Raw genomic sequence first — 15,223 nt, 5'->3', positions numbered from 1 at the left:
TAAAAATTGCATTGTAAAAAAGAAGAAGAGTTGTTCACTTAACTGTCAGTGGTTTTAACGTTGGGGTTGTTCAGTGTATTCACTCATGTTGAGTTAGGGGACAGCAAACTGCTACAGCTCCAAACAACAAAGTAAGACATGACATGTTTGCAATTGTTATCAGCACTCTTAATTAACAACTTGAGTGAACAAGAGAGTTGCATTTGGGATCAAAGAAGCAACCCAAAGTCACCCATCAAGCATTTATCATAGGTTTCACCACCACCTAAACTCACGTCATATTTTGTCAACAAGACCAACTTTAAGACAGAACAGGTTCCACATCTCCATTTTTCTGCCATTGATCTTCCTGAGTTCATGTCAGCAATTGGGTATCCTAAACAATCATCATGTGATTTGGATTGCATCCTAATTAGACTGTGGGTTGATGTACTAGCTCCTTTTGTCACTTCTGCACTTAAGCATCTCAGTGCGTCTCTGTCAATTTGCTATGTACTACAGGGTCTAAGCTAGGTGTAATCAATCCATGTTTTGAAAAGCCCCATGTCCATGCTGGTCTTATATTCCCTTACAGATCTATATTTCAGTTTCCTCCTTTATGTTTAAAAATCTGGAAAATCTCAGAATTCAATTATTTTCCATGCGCATATGAATACAAAGCGTTTCTGTCTTGATTTAAAGAACACATACCAAAACTGCCTGAGACGAGACTGCAGAGTGTGTGCTTACAAGATACTGGTATTGACTTCTGGATCTGTCAATCAAGTTCCACATAAGAACTTAATTTAAGAAGGACTTGAGGCAACTTAGGAATGAGTGGGGGAGCTTTGAGTTGTATTGTCCTTTGATACCAAGTGCATTTGTGGGTGTTGTCATACTAGTAATTGTTCATTCAATCCTTCTTCTTCTTCACAGTAAAGCAGAGATACAAGGTCAATAAAGCTGGGAAGGGCTCGTCCGGGATTTGAACCCGGGACCTCTCGCACCCAAAGCGAGAATCATACCCCTAGACCAACGAGCCGAAATTTGCTGTGTTTGCCTTTGATGAGAGAGCGCGTGGACAGCTAAAACGGCCACAGAATCCTGGGAATTTGTGATGGATTTCTTTCTTCTTTGACTCATCCGCCAGGTTCCACCAACTCACCACCACCTAAACTCACGTTATATTTTATCAACAAGACCAATTTTAAGACAGAACAGGTTTCAAGAGCCGTCACAGCCATCACAAGAGCGCCCGCACCACAGAGTACAAAAAGATACCCTCTGTACGTTCGATCTTCGAATAGAGACATCCTAGAACTTTCACTTCAGCTCACTCATTGTCAGCGTGGCTTCCGTCTTTTTTATTTCAAAGTTCTCTAATCTCTTATTCTAAAGTGGAGATTGGTTGCCAAAAGTATGTGTGTAAATGAATCTGTAACACTGCAAATCCCAGCTGTGAGTGTAAACTTGTGGAGGGTCAACGAAAAATCCAAGTAAAAGCTGGCATAACGGTTTGTCCAGCTAAAAATTGCATTGTAAAAAAGAAGAAGAGTTGTTCACTTAACTGTCAGTGGTTTTAACGTTGGGGTTGTTCAGTGTATTCACTCATGTTGAGTTAGGGGACAGCAAACTGCTACAGCTCCAAACAACAAAGTAAGACACAACATGTTTGCAATTGTTATCAGCACTCTTAATTAACAAGTTGAGTGAACAAAGAGAGTTGCATTTGTGATCAAAGAAGCAACCCAAAGTCACCCATCAAGCATTTATCATAGGTTTCACCACCACCTAAACTCACGTCATATTTTGTCAACAAGACCAACTTTAAGACAGAACAGGTTCCACATCTCCATTTTTCTGCCATTGATCTTCCTGAGTTCATGTTAGCAATTGGGTATCCTAAACAATCATCATGTGATTTGGATTGCATCCTAATTAGACTGTGGGTTGATGTACTAGCTCCTTTTGTCACTTCTGCACTTGAGCATCTCAGTGCGTCTCTGTCAATTTGCTATGTACTACAGGGTCTAAGCTAGGTGTAATCAATCCATGTTTTGAAAAGCCCCATGTCCATGCTGGTCTTCTATTCCCTTACAGATCTATATTTCAGTTTCCTCCTTTATTTTTAAAAATCTGGAAAATCTCAGAATTCAATTATTTTCCATGCGCATATGAATACAAAGTGTTTCTGTCTTGATTTAAAGAACACATACCAAAACTGCCTGAGACGAGACTGCAGAGTGTGTGCTTACAAGATACTGGTATTGACTTCTGGATCTGTCAATCAAGTTCCACATAAGAACTTAATTTAAGAAGGACTTGAGGCAACTTAGGAATGAGTGGGGGAGCTTTGAGTTGTATTGTCCTTTGATACCAAGTGCATTTGTGGGTGTTGTCATACTAGTAATTGTTCATTCAATCCTTCTTCTTCACAGTAAAGCAGAGATACAAGGTCAATAAAGCTGGGAAGGGCTCGTCCGGGATTTGAACCCGGGACCTCTCGCACCCTAAGCAAGAATCATACCCCTAGACCAACGAGCCGAAATTTGCAGTGTTTGCCTTTGATGAGAGAGCGCGTGGACAGCTAAAACGGCCACAGAATCCTGGGAATTTGTGATGGATTTCTTTCTTCTTTGACTCATCCGCCAGGTTCCACCAACTCACCACCACCTAAACTCACGTCATATTTTATCAACAAGACCAACTTTAAGACAGAACAGGTTCCAAGAGCCGTCACAGCCATCACAAGAGCGCCCGCACCACAGAGTACAAAAAGATACCCTCTGTACGTTCGATCTTCGAATAGAGACATCCTAGAACTTTCAGTTCAGCTCACTCATTGTCAGCGTGGCTTCCGTCTTTTTTATTTCAAAGTTCTCTAATCTCTTATTCTAAAGTGGAGATTGGTTGCCAAAAGTATGTGTGTAAATGAATCTGTAACACTGCAAATCCCAGCTGTGAGTGTAAACTTGTGGAGGGTCAACGAAAAATCCAAGTAAAAGCTGGCATAACGGTTTGTCCAGCTAAAAATTGCATTGTAAAAAAGAAGAAGAGTTGTTCACTTAACTGTCAGTGGTTTTAACGTTGGGGTTGTTCAGTGTATTCACTCATGTTGAGTTAGGGGACAGCAAACTGCTACAGCTCCAAACAACAAAGTAAGACATGACATGTTTGCAATTGTTATCAGCACTCTTAATTAACAACTTGAGTGAACAAGAGAGTTGCATTTGGGATCAAAGAAGCAACCCAAAGTCACCCATCAAGCATTTATCATAGGTTTCACCACCACCTAAACTCACGTCATATTTTGTCAACAAGACCAACTTTAAGACAGAACAGGTTCCACATCTCCATTTTTCTGCCATTGATCTTCCTGAGTTCATGTCAGCAATTGGGTATCCTAAACAATCATCATGTGATTTGGATTGCATCCTAATTAGACTGTGGGTTGATGTACTAGCTCCTTTTGTCACTTCTGCACTTGAGCATCTCAGTGCGTCTCTGTCAATTTGCTATGTACTACAGGGTCTAAGCTAGGTGTAATCAATCCATGTTTTGAAAAGCCCCATGTCCATGCTGGTCTTCTATTCCCTTACAGATCTATATTTCAGTTTCCTCCTTTATGTTTAAAAATCTGGAAAATCTCAGAATTAAATTATTTTCCATGCGCATATGAATACAAAGCGTTTCTGTCTTGATTTAAAGAACACATACCAAAACTGCCTGAGACGAGACTGCAGAGTGTGTGCTTACAAGATACTGGTATTGACTTCTGGATCTGTCAATCAAGTTCCACATAAGAACTTAATTTAAGAAGGACTTGAGGCAACTTAGGAATGAGTGGGGGAGCTTTGAGTTGTATTGTCCTTTGATACCAAGTGCATTTGTGGGTGTTGTCATACTAGTAATTGTTCATTCAATCCTTCTTCTTCACAGTAAAGCAGAGATACAAGGTCAATAAAGCTGGGAAGGGCTCGTCCGGGATTTGAACCCGGGACCTCTCGCACCCAAAGCGAGAATCATACCCCTAGACCAACGAGCCGAAATTTGCTTTGTTTGCCTTTGATGAGAGAGCGCGTGGACAGCTAAAACGGCCACAGAATCCTGGGAATTTGTGATGGCTTTCTTTCTTCTTTGACTCATCCGCCAGGTTCCACCAACTCACCACCACCTAAACTCACGTTATATTTTATCAACAAGACCAACTTTAAGACAGAACAGGTTCCAAGAGCCGTCACAGCCATCACAAGAGCGCCCGCACCACAGAGTACAAAAAGATACCCTCTGTACGTTCGATCTTCGAATAGAGACATCCTAGAACTTTCACTTCAGCTCACTCATTGTCAGCGTGGCTTCCGTCTTTTTTATTTCAAAGTTCTCTAATCTCTTATTCTAAAGTGGAGATTAGTTGCCAAAAGTATGTGTGTAAATGAATCTGTAACACTGCAAATCCCAGCTGTGAGTGTAAACTTGTGGAGGGTCAACGAAAAATCCAAGTAAAAGCTGGCATAACGGTTTGTCCAGCTAAAAATTGCATTGTAAAAAAGAAGAAGAGTTGTTCACTTAACTGTCAGTGGTTTTAACGTTGGGGTTGTTCAGTGTATTCACTCATGTTGAGTTAGGGGACAGCAAACTGCTACAGCTCCAAACAACAAAGTAAGACACGACATGTTTGCAATTGTTATCAGCACTCTTAATTAACAAGTTGAGTGAACAAAGAGAGACGCATTTGTGATCAAAGAAGCGACCCAAAGTCACCCATCAAGCATTTATCATAGGTTTCACCACCACCTAAACTCACGTCATATTTTGTCAACAAGACCAACTTTAAGACAGAACAGGTTCCACATCTCCATTTTTCTGCCATTGATCTTCCTGAGTTCATGTCAGCAATTGTGTATCCTAAACAATCATCATGTGATTTGGATTGCATCCTAATTAGACTGTGGGTTGATGTACTAGCTCCTATCGTCACTTCTGCACTTGAGCATCTCAGTGCGTCTCTGTCAATTTGCTATGTACTACAGGGTCTAAGCTAGGTGTAATCAATCCATCTTTTGAAAAGCCCCATGTCCATGCTGGTCTTCTATTCCCTTACAGATCTATATTTCAGTTTCCTCCTTTATGTTTAAAAATCTGGAAAATCTCAGAATTCAATTATTTTCCATGCGCATATGAATACAAAGCGTTTCTGTCTTGATTTAAAGAACACATACCAAAACTGCCTGAGACGAGACTGCAGAGTGTGTGCTTACAAGATACTGGTATTGACTTCTGGATCTGTCAATCAAGTTCCACATAAGAACTTAATTTAAGAAGGACTTGAGGCAACTTAGGAATGAGTGGGGGAGTTTTGAGTTGTATTGTCCTTTGATACCAAGTGCATTTGTGGGTGTTGTCATACTAGTAATTGTTCGTTCAATCCTTCTTCTTCACAGTAAAGCAGAGATACAAGGTCAATAAAGCTGGGAAGGGCTCGTCCGGGATTTGAACCCGGGACCTCTCGCACCCAAAGCGAGAATCATACCCCTAGACCAACGAGCCGAAATTTGCTGTGTTTGCCTTTGATGAGAGAGCGCGTGGACAGCTAAAACGGCCACAGAATCCTGGGAATTTGTGATTGCTTTCTTTCTTCTTTGACTCATCCGCCAGGTTCCACCAACTCACCACCACCTAAACTCACGTCATATTTTATCAACAAGACCAACTTTAAGACAGAACAGGTTCCAAGAGCCGTCACAGCCATCACAAGAGCGCCCGCACCACAGAGTACAAAAAGATACCCTCTGTACGTTCGATCTTCGAATAGAGACATCCTAGAACTTTCACTTCAGCTCACTCATTGTCAGCGTGGCTTCCGTCTTTTTTATTTCAAAGTTCTCTAATCTCTTATTCTAAAGTGGAGATCAGTTGCCAAAAGTATGTGTGTAAATGAATCTGTAACACTGCAAATCCCAGCTGTGAGTGTAAACTTGTGGAGGGTCAACGAAAAATCCAAGTAAAAGCTGGCATAACGGTTTGTCCAGCTAAAAATTGCATTGTAAAAAAGAAGAAGAGTTGTTCACTTAACTGTCAGTGGTTTTAACGTTGGGGTTGTTCAGTGTATTCACTCATGTTGAGTTAGGGGACAGCAAACTGCTACAGCTCCAAACAACAAAGTAAGACATGACATGTTTGCAATTGTTATCAGCACTCTTAATTAACAACTTGAGTGAACAAGAGAGTTGCATTTGGGATCAAAGAAGCAACCCAAAGTCACCCATCAAGCATTTATCATAGGTTTCACCACCACCTAAACTCACTTCATATTTTGTCAACAAGACCAACTTTAAGACAGAACAGGTTCCACATCTCCATTTTTCTGCCATTGATCTTCCTGAGTTCATGTCAGCAATTGGGTATCCTAAACAATCATCATGTGATTTGGATTGCATCCTAATTAGACTGTGGGTTGATGTACTAGCTCCTATCGTCACTTCTGCACTTGAGCATCTCAGTGCGTCTCTGTCAATTTGCTATGTACTACAGGGTCTAAGCTAGGTGTAATCAATCCATGTTTTGAAAAGCCCCATGTCCATACTGGTCTTCTATTCCCTTACAGATCTATATTTCAGTTTCCTCCTTTATGTTTAAAAATCTGGAAAATCTGAGAATTCAATTATTTTCCATGCGCATATGAATACAAAGCGTTTCTGTCTTGATTTAAAGAACACATACCAAAACTGCCTGAGACGAGACTGCAGAGTGTGTGCTTACAAGATACTGGTATTGACTTCTGGATCTGTCAATCAAGTTCCACATAAGAACTTAATTTAAGAAGGACTTGAGGCAACTTAGGAATGAGTGGGGGAGTTTTGAGTTGTATTGTCCTTTGATACCAAGTGCATTTGTGGGTGTTGTCATACTAGTAATTGTTCGTTCAATCCTTCTTCTTCACAGTAAAGCAGAGATACAAGGTCAATAAAGCTGGGAAGGGCTCGTCCGGGATTTGAACCCGGGACCTCTCGCACCCAAAGCGAGAATCATACCCCTAGACCAACGAGCCGAAATTTGCTGTGTTTGCCTTTGATAAAAGAGCGCGTGGACAGCTAAAACGGCCACAGAATCCTGGGAATTTGTGATTGCTTTCTTTCTTCTTTGACTCATCCGCCAGGTTCCACCAACTCACCACCACCTAAACTCACGTCATATTTTATCAACAAGACCAACTTTAAGACAGAACAGGTTCCAAGAGCCGTCACAGCCATCACAAGAGCGCCCGCACCACAGAGTACAAAAAGATACCCTCTGTACGTTCGATCTTCGAATAGAGACATCCTAGAACTTTCACTTCAGCTCACTCATTGTCAGCGTGGCTTCCGTCTTTTTTATTTCAAAGTTCTCTAATCTCTTATTCTAAAGTGGAGATTAGTTGCCAAAAGTATGTGTGTAAATGAATCTGTAACACTGCAAATCCCAGCTGTGAGTGTAAACTTGTGGAGGGTCAACGAAAAATCCAAGTAAAAGCTGGCATAACGGTTTGTCCAGCTAAAAATTGCATTGTAAAAAAGAAGAAGAGTTGTTCACTTAACTGTCAGTGGTTTTAACGTTGGGGTTGTTCAGTGTATTCACTCATGTTGAGTTAGGGGACAGCAAACTGCTACAGCTCCAAACAACAAAGTAAGACATGACTTGTTTGCAATTGTTATCAGCACTCTTAATTAACAACTTGAGTGAACAAGAGAGTTGCATTTGGGATCAAAGAAGCAACCCAAAGTCACCCATCAAGCATTTATCATAGGTTTCACCACCACCTAAACTCACGTCATATTTTGTCAACAAGACCAACTTTAAGACAGAACAGGTTCCACATCTCCATTTTTCTGCCATTGATCTTCCTGAGTTCATGTCAGCAATTGGGTATCCTAAACAATCATCATGTGATTTGGATTGCATCCTAATTAGACTGTGGGTTGATGTACTAGCTCCTTTTGTCACTTCTGCACTTGAGCATCTCAGTGCGTCTCTGTCAATTTGCTATGTACTACAGGGTCTAAGCTAGGTGTAATCAATCCATGTTTTGAAAAGCCCCATGTCCATGCTGGTCTTCTATTCCCTTACAGATCTATATTTCAGTTTCCTCCTTTATGTTTAAAAATCTGGAAAATCTCAGAATTAAATTATTTTCCATGCGCATATGAATACAAAGCGTTTCTGTCTTGATTTAAAGAACACATACCAAAACTGCCTGAGACGAGACTGCAGAGTGTGTGCTTACAAGATACTGGTATTGACTTCTGGATCTGTCAATCAAGTTCCACATAAGAACTTAATTTAAGAAGGACTTGAGGCAACTTAGGAATGAGTGGGGGAGCTTTGAGTTGTATTGTCCTTTGATACCAAGTGCATTTGTGGGTGTTGTCATACTAGTAATTGTTCATTCAATCCTTCTTCTTCTTCACAGTAAAGCAGAGATACAAGGTCAATAAAGCTGGGAAGGGCTCGTCCGGGATTTGAGCCCGGGACCTCTCGCACCCAAAGCGAGAATCATACCCCTAGACCAACGAGCCGAAATTTGCTGTGTTTGCCTTTGATGAGAGAGCGCGTGGACAGCTAAAACGGCCACAGAATCCTGGGAATTTTTGATGGATTTCTTTCTTCTTTGACTCATCCGCCAGGTTCCACCAACTCACCACCACCTAAACTCACGTTATATTTTATCAACAAGACCAACTTTAAGACAGAACAGGTTCCAAGCCGTGTCAGCCATCACAAGAGCGCCCGCACCACAGAGTACAAAAAGATACCCTCTGTACGTTCGATCTTCGAATAGAGACATCCTAGAACTTTCACTTCAGCTCACTCATTGTCAGCGTGGCTTCCGTCTTTTTCATTTCAAAGTTCTCTAATCTCTTATTCTAAAGTGAAGATTAGTTGCCAAAAGTATGTGTGTAAATGAATCTGTAACACTGCAAATCCCAGCTGTGAGTGTAAACTTGTGGAGGGTCAACGAAAAATCCAAGTAAAAGCTGGCATAATGGTTTGTCCAGCTAAAAAATGCATTGTAAAAAAGAAGAAGAGATGTTCACTTAACTGTCAGTGGTTTTAACCTTGGGGTTGTTCAGTGTATTCACTCATGTTGAGTTAGGGGACAGCAAACTGCTACAGCTCCAAACAACAAAGTAAGACACAACATGTTTGCAATTGTTATCAGCACTCTTAATTAACAAGTTGAGTGAACAAAGAGAGACGCATTTGTGATCAAAGAAGCAACCCAAAGTCACCCATCAAGCATTTATCATAGGTTTCACCACCACCTAAACTCACGTCATATTTTGTCAACAAGACCAACTTTAAGACAGAACAGGTTCCACATCTCCATTTTTCTGCCATTGATCTTCCTGAGTTCATGTCAGCAATTGGGTATCCTAAACAATCATCATGTGATTTGGATTGCATCCTAATTAGACTGTGGGTTGATGTACTAGCTCCTTTTGTCACTTCTGCACTTGAGCATCTCAGTGCGTCTCTGTCAATTTGCTATGTACTACAGGGTCTAAGCTAGGTGTAATCAATCCATGTTTTGAAAAGCCCCATGTCCATGCTGGTCTTATATTCCCTTACAGATCTATATTTCAGTTTCCTCCTTTATGTTTAAAAATCTGGAAAATCTCAGAATTCAATTATTTTCCATGCGCATATGAATACAAAGCGTTTCTGTCTTGATTTAAAGAACACATACCAAAACTGCCTGAGACGAGACTGCAGAGTGTGTGCTTACAAGATACTGGTATTGACTTCTGGATCTGTCAATCAAGTTCCACATAAGAACTTAATTTAAGAAGGACTTGAGGCAACTTAGGAATGAGTGGGGGAGCTTTGAGTTGTATTGTCCTTTGATACCAAGTGCATTTGTGGGTGTTGTCATACTAGTAATTGTTCATTCAATCCTTCTTCTTCACAGTAAAGCAGAGATACAAGGTCAATAAAGCTGGGAAGGGCTCGTCCGGGATTTGAACCCGGGACCTCTCGCACCCAAAGCGAGAATCATACCCCTAGACCAACGAGCCGAAATTTGCTTTGTTTGCCTTTGATGAGAGAGCGCGTGGACAGCTAAAACGGCCACAGAATCCTGGGAATTTGTGATGGCTTTCTTTCTTCTTTGACTCATCCGCCAGGTTCCACCAACTCACCACCACCTAAACTCACGTTATATTTTATCAACAAGACCAACTTTAAGACAGAACAGGTTCCAAGAGCCGTCACAGCCATCACAAGAGCGCCCGCACCACAGAGTACAAAAAGATACCCTCTGTACGTTCGATCTTCGAATAGAGACATCCTAGAACTTTCACTTCAGCTCACTCATTGTCAGCGTGGCTTCCGTCTTTTTTATTTCAAAGTTCTCTAATCTCTTATTCTAAAGTGGAGATTAGTTGCCAAAAGTATGTGTGTAAATGAATCTGTAACACTGCAAATCCCAGCTGTGAGTGTAAACTTGTGGAGGGTCAACGAAAAATCCAAGTAAAAGCTGGCATAACGGTTTGTCCAGCTAAAAATTGCATTGTAAAAAAGAAGAAGAGTTGTTCACTTAACTGTCAGTGGTTTTAACGTTGGGGTTGTTCAGTGTATTCACTCATGTTGAGTTAGGGGACAGCAAACTGCTACAGCTCCAAACAACAAAGTAAGACACAACATGTTTGCAATTGTTATCAGCACTCTTAATTAACAAGTTGTCAACAAGACCAACTTTAAGACAGAACAGGTTCCACATCTCCATTTTTCTGCCATTGATCTTCCTGAGTTCATGTCAGCAATTGGGTATCCTAAACAATCATCATGTGATTTGGATTGCATCCTAATTAGACTGTGGGTTGATGTACTAGCTCCTATCGTCACTTCTGCACTTGAGCATCTCAGTGCGTCTCGGTCAATTTGCTATGTACTACTACTCTTTTGAAAAGCCCCATGTCCATGCTGGTCTTATATTCCCTTACAGATCTATATTTCAGTTTCCTCCTTTATGTTTAACAATCTGGAAAATCTCAGAATTCAATTATTTTCCATGCGCATATGAATACAAAGCGTTTCTGTCTTGATTTAAAGAACACATACCAAAACTGCCTGAGACGAGACTGCAGAGTGTGTTTACAAGATACTGGTATTGACTTCTGGATCTGTCAATCAAGTTCCACATAAGAACTTAATTTAAGAAGGACTTGAGGCAACTTAGGAATGAGTGGGGGAGCTTTGAGTTGTATTGTCCTTTGATACCAAGTGCATTTGTGGGTGTTGTCATACTAGTAATTGTTCATTCAATCCTTCTTCTTCACAGTAAAGCAGAGATACAAGGTCAATAAAGCTGGGAAGGGCTCGTCCGGGATTTGAACCCGGGACCTCTCGCACCCTAAGCGAGAATCATACCCCTAGACCAACGAGCCGAAATTTGCTGTGTTTGCCTTTGATGAGAGAGCACGTGGACAGCTAAAACGGCCACAGAATCCTGGGAATTTGTGATGGCTTTCTTTCTTCTTTGACTCATCCGCCAGGTTCCACCAACTCACCACCACCTAAACTCACGTTATATTTTATCAACAAGACCAACTTTAAGACAGAACAGGTTCCAAGAGCCGTCACAGCCATCACAAGAGCGCCCGCACCACAGAGTACAAAAAGATACCCTCTGTACGTTCGATCTTCGAATAGAGACATCCTAGAACTTTCACTTCAGCTCACTCATTGTCAGCGTGGCTTCCGTCTTTTTTATTTCAAAGTTCTCTAATCTCTTATTCTAAAGTGGAGATTAGTTGCCAAAAGTATGTGTGTAAATGAATCTGTAACACTGCAAATCCCAGCTGTGAGTGTAAACTTGTGGAGGGTCAACGAAAAATCCAAGTAAAAGCTGGCATAACGGTTTGTCCAGCTAAAAAATGCATTGTAAAAAAGAAGAAGAGATGTTCACTTAACTGTCAGTGGTTTTAACGTTGGGGTTGTTCAGTGTATTCACTCATGTTGAGTTAGGGGACAGCAAACTGCTACAGCTCCAAACAACAAAGTAAGACATGACATGTTTGCAATTGTTATCAGCACTCTTAATTAACAACTTGAGTGAACAAGAGAGTTGCATTTGGGATCAAAGAAGCAACCCAAAGTCACCCATCAAGCATTTATCATAGGTTTCACCACCACCTAAACTCACGTCATATTTTGTCAACAAGACCAACTTTAAGACAGAACAGGTTCCACATCTCCATTTTTCTGCCATTGATCTTCCTGAGTTCATGTCAGCAATTGGGTATCCTAAACAATCATCATGTGATTTGGATTGCATCCTAATTAGACTGTGGGTTGATGTACTAGCTCCTTTTGTCACTTCTGCACTTGAGCATCTCAGTGCGTCTCTGTCAATTTGCTATGTACTACAGGGTCTAAGCTAGGTGTAATCAATCCATGTTTTGAAAAGCCCCATGTCCATGCTGGTCTTCTATTCCCTTACAGATCTATATTTCAGTTTCCTCCTTTATGTTTAAAAATCTGAGAATTCAATTATTTTCCATACGCATATGAATATGAAGCGTTTCCGTCTTGATTTAAAGAACACATACCAAAACTGCCTGAGACGAGACTGCAGAGTGTGTGCTTACAAGATACTGGTATTGACTTCTGGATCTGTCAATCAAGTTCCACATAAGAACTTAATTTAAGAAGGACTTGAGGCAACTTAGGAATGAGTGGGGGAGCTTTGAGTTGTATTGTCCTTTGATACCAAGTACATTTGTGGGTGTTGTCATACTAGTAATTGTTCATTCAATCCTTCTTATTCTTCACAGTAAAGCAGAGATACAAGGTCAATAAAGCTGGGAAGGGCTCGTCCGGGATTTGAACCCGGGACCTCTCGCACCCAAAGCGAGAATCATACCCCTAGACCAACGAGCCGAAATTTGCTGTGTTTGCCTTTGATGAGAGAGCGCGTGGACAGCTAAAACGGCCACAGAATCCTGGGAATTTGTGATGGATTTCTTTCTTCTTTGACTCATCCGCCAGGTTCCACCAACTCACCACCACCTAAACTCACGTTATATTTTATCAACAAGACCAATTTTAAGACAGAACAGGTTTCAAGAGCCGTCACAGCCATCACAAGAGCGCCCGCACCACAGAGTACAAAAAGATACCCTCTGTACGTTCGATCTTCGAATAGAGACATCCTAGAACTTTCACTTCAGCTCACTCATTGTCAGCGTGGCTTCCGTCTTTTTTATTTCAAAGTTCTCTAATCTCTTATTCTAAAGTGGAGATCAGTTGCCAAAAGTATGTGTGTAAATGAATCTGTAACACTGCAAATCCCAGCTGTGAGTGTAAACTTGTGGAGGGTCAACGAAAAATCCAAGTAAAAGCTGGCATAACGGTTTGTCCAGCTAAAAATTGCATTGTAAAAAAGAAGAAGAGTTGTTCACTTAACTGTCAGTGGTTTTAACGTTGGGGTTGTTCAGTGTATTCACTCATGTTGAGTTAGGGGACAGCAAACTGCTACAGCTCCAAACAACAAAGTAAGACATGACATGTTTGCAATTGTTATCAGCACTCTTAATTAACAACTTGAGTGAACAAGAGAGTTGCATTTGGGATCAAAGAAGCAACCCAAAGTCACCCATCAAGCATTTATCATAGGTTTCACCACCACCTAAACTCACGTCATATTTTGTCAACAAGACCAACTTTAAGACAGAACAGGTTCCACATCTCCATTTTTCTGCCATTGATCTTCCTGAGTTCATGTCAGCAATTGGGTATCCTAAACAATCATCATGTGATTTGGATTGCATCCTAATTAGACTGTGGGTTGATGTACTAGCTCCTTTTGTCACTTCTGCACTTGAGCATCTCAGTGCGTCTCTGTCAATTTGCTATGTACTACAGGGTCTAAGCTAGGTGTAATCAATCCATGTTTTGAAAAGCCCCATGTCCATGCTGGTCTTATATTCCCTTACAGATCTATATTTCAGTTTCCTCCTTTATGTTTAAAAATCTGGAAAATCTCAGAATTCAATTATTTTCCATGCGCATATGAATACAAAGCGTTTCTGTCTTGATTTAAAGAACACATACCAAAACTGCCTGAGACGAGACTGCAGAGTGTGTGCTTACAAGATACTGGTATTGACTTCTGGATCTGTCAATCAAGTTCCACATAAGAACTTAATTTAAGAAGGACTTGAGGCAACTTAGGAATGAGTGGGGGAGCTTTGAGTTGTATTGTCCTTTGATACCAAGTGCATTTGTGGGTGTTGTCATACTAGTAATTGTTCATTCAATCCTTCTTCTTCACAGTAAAGCAGAGATACAAGGTCAATAAAGCTGGGAAGGGCTCGTCCGGGATTTGAACCCGGGACCTCTCGCACCCAAAGCGAGAATCATACCCCTAGACCAACGAGCCGAAATTTGCTGTGTTTGCCTTTGATGAGAGAGCGCGTGGACAGCTAAAACGGCCACAGAATCCTGGGAATTTGTGATTGCTTTCTTTCTTCTTTGACTCATCCGCCAGGTTCCACCAACTCACCACCACCTAAACTCACGTTATATTTTATCAACAAGACCAACTTTAAGACAGAACAGGTTTCAAGAGCCGTCACAGCCATCACAAGAGCGCCCGCACCACAGAGTACAAAAAGATACCCTCTGTACGTTCGATCTTCGAATAGAGACATCCTAGAACTTTCACTTCAGCTCACTCATTGTCAGCGTGGCTTCCGTCTTTTTTATTTCAAAGTTCTCTAATCTCTTATTCTAAAGTGGAGATTGGTTGCCAAAAGTATGTGTGTAAATGAATCTGTAACACTGCAAATCCCAGCTGTGAGTGTAAACTTGTGGAGGGTCAACGAAAAATCCAAGTAAAAGCTGGCATAACGGTTTGTCCAGCTTAAAATTGCATTGTAAAAAAGAAGAAGAGTTGTTCACTTAACTGTCAGTGGTTTTAACGTTGGGGTTGTTCAGTGTATTCACTCATGTTGAGTTAGGGGACAGCAAACTGCTACAGCTCCAAACAACAAAGTAAGACACAACATGTTTGCAATTGTTATCAGCACTCTTAATTAACAAGTTGAGTGAACAAAGAGAGACGCATTTGTGATCAAAGAAGCAACCCAAAGTCACCCATCAAGCATTTATCATAGGTTTCACCACCACCTAAACTCACGTCATATTTTGTCAACAAGACCAACTTTAAGACAGAACAGGTTCCACATCTCCATTTTTCTGCCAT

At 41.0% G+C, this 15,223-nt stretch overlaps 10 non-coding genes across 10 annotated transcripts; all 10 read right to left on the bottom strand.

Moving 5' to 3' along the window:
- Positions 1–949: 949 nt before the first annotated feature.
- trnap-ugg (transfer RNA proline (anticodon UGG)) lies at positions 950–1,021 on the bottom strand. The gene has a single exon. It is a non-coding gene; the product is annotated as a tRNA-Pro (tRNA).
- Positions 1,022–2,451: 1,430 nt separating this feature from the next.
- Positions 2,452–2,523, bottom strand: trnap-agg (transfer RNA proline (anticodon AGG)). The gene has a single exon. It is a non-coding gene; the product is annotated as a tRNA-Pro (tRNA).
- A 1,429-nt stretch (positions 2,524–3,952) lies between these two features.
- Positions 3,953–4,024, bottom strand: trnap-ugg (transfer RNA proline (anticodon UGG)). Its single transcript has one exon. It is a non-coding gene; the product is annotated as a tRNA-Pro (tRNA).
- A 1,430-nt stretch (positions 4,025–5,454) lies between these two features.
- Positions 5,455–5,526, bottom strand: trnap-ugg (transfer RNA proline (anticodon UGG)). The gene has a single exon. It is a non-coding gene; the product is annotated as a tRNA-Pro (tRNA).
- Positions 5,527–6,955: 1,429 nt separating this feature from the next.
- Positions 6,956–7,027, bottom strand: trnap-ugg (transfer RNA proline (anticodon UGG)). Its single transcript has one exon. It is a non-coding gene; the product is annotated as a tRNA-Pro (tRNA).
- A 1,432-nt stretch (positions 7,028–8,459) lies between these two features.
- On the bottom strand, positions 8,460–8,531 carry trnap-ugg (transfer RNA proline (anticodon UGG)). The gene has a single exon. It is a non-coding gene; the product is annotated as a tRNA-Pro (tRNA).
- A 1,428-nt stretch (positions 8,532–9,959) lies between these two features.
- Positions 9,960–10,031, bottom strand: trnap-ugg (transfer RNA proline (anticodon UGG)). Its single transcript has one exon. It is a non-coding gene; the product is annotated as a tRNA-Pro (tRNA).
- Positions 10,032–11,330: 1,299 nt separating this feature from the next.
- Positions 11,331–11,402, bottom strand: trnap-agg (transfer RNA proline (anticodon AGG)). The gene has a single exon. It is a non-coding gene; the product is annotated as a tRNA-Pro (tRNA).
- A 1,423-nt stretch (positions 11,403–12,825) lies between these two features.
- trnap-ugg (transfer RNA proline (anticodon UGG)) lies at positions 12,826–12,897 on the bottom strand. The gene has a single exon. It is a non-coding gene; the product is annotated as a tRNA-Pro (tRNA).
- A 1,429-nt stretch (positions 12,898–14,326) lies between these two features.
- trnap-ugg (transfer RNA proline (anticodon UGG)) lies at positions 14,327–14,398 on the bottom strand. Its single transcript has one exon. It is a non-coding gene; the product is annotated as a tRNA-Pro (tRNA).
- Between the last annotated feature and the right edge of the window lie 825 nt (positions 14,399–15,223).

Source organism: Leuresthes tenuis, unplaced genomic scaffold (genome assembly GCF_036924035.1).
Source record: "Leuresthes tenuis unplaced genomic scaffold, fLeuTen1.0.hap1 SCAF_23, whole genome shotgun sequence".
Taxonomy (NCBI): Eukaryota; Metazoa; Chordata; class Actinopteri; order Atheriniformes; family Atherinopsidae; genus Leuresthes; species Leuresthes tenuis.
Note: the sequence above shows the minus strand (reverse complement) of the source record. Positions and strands in the feature narration are given on the sequence as shown.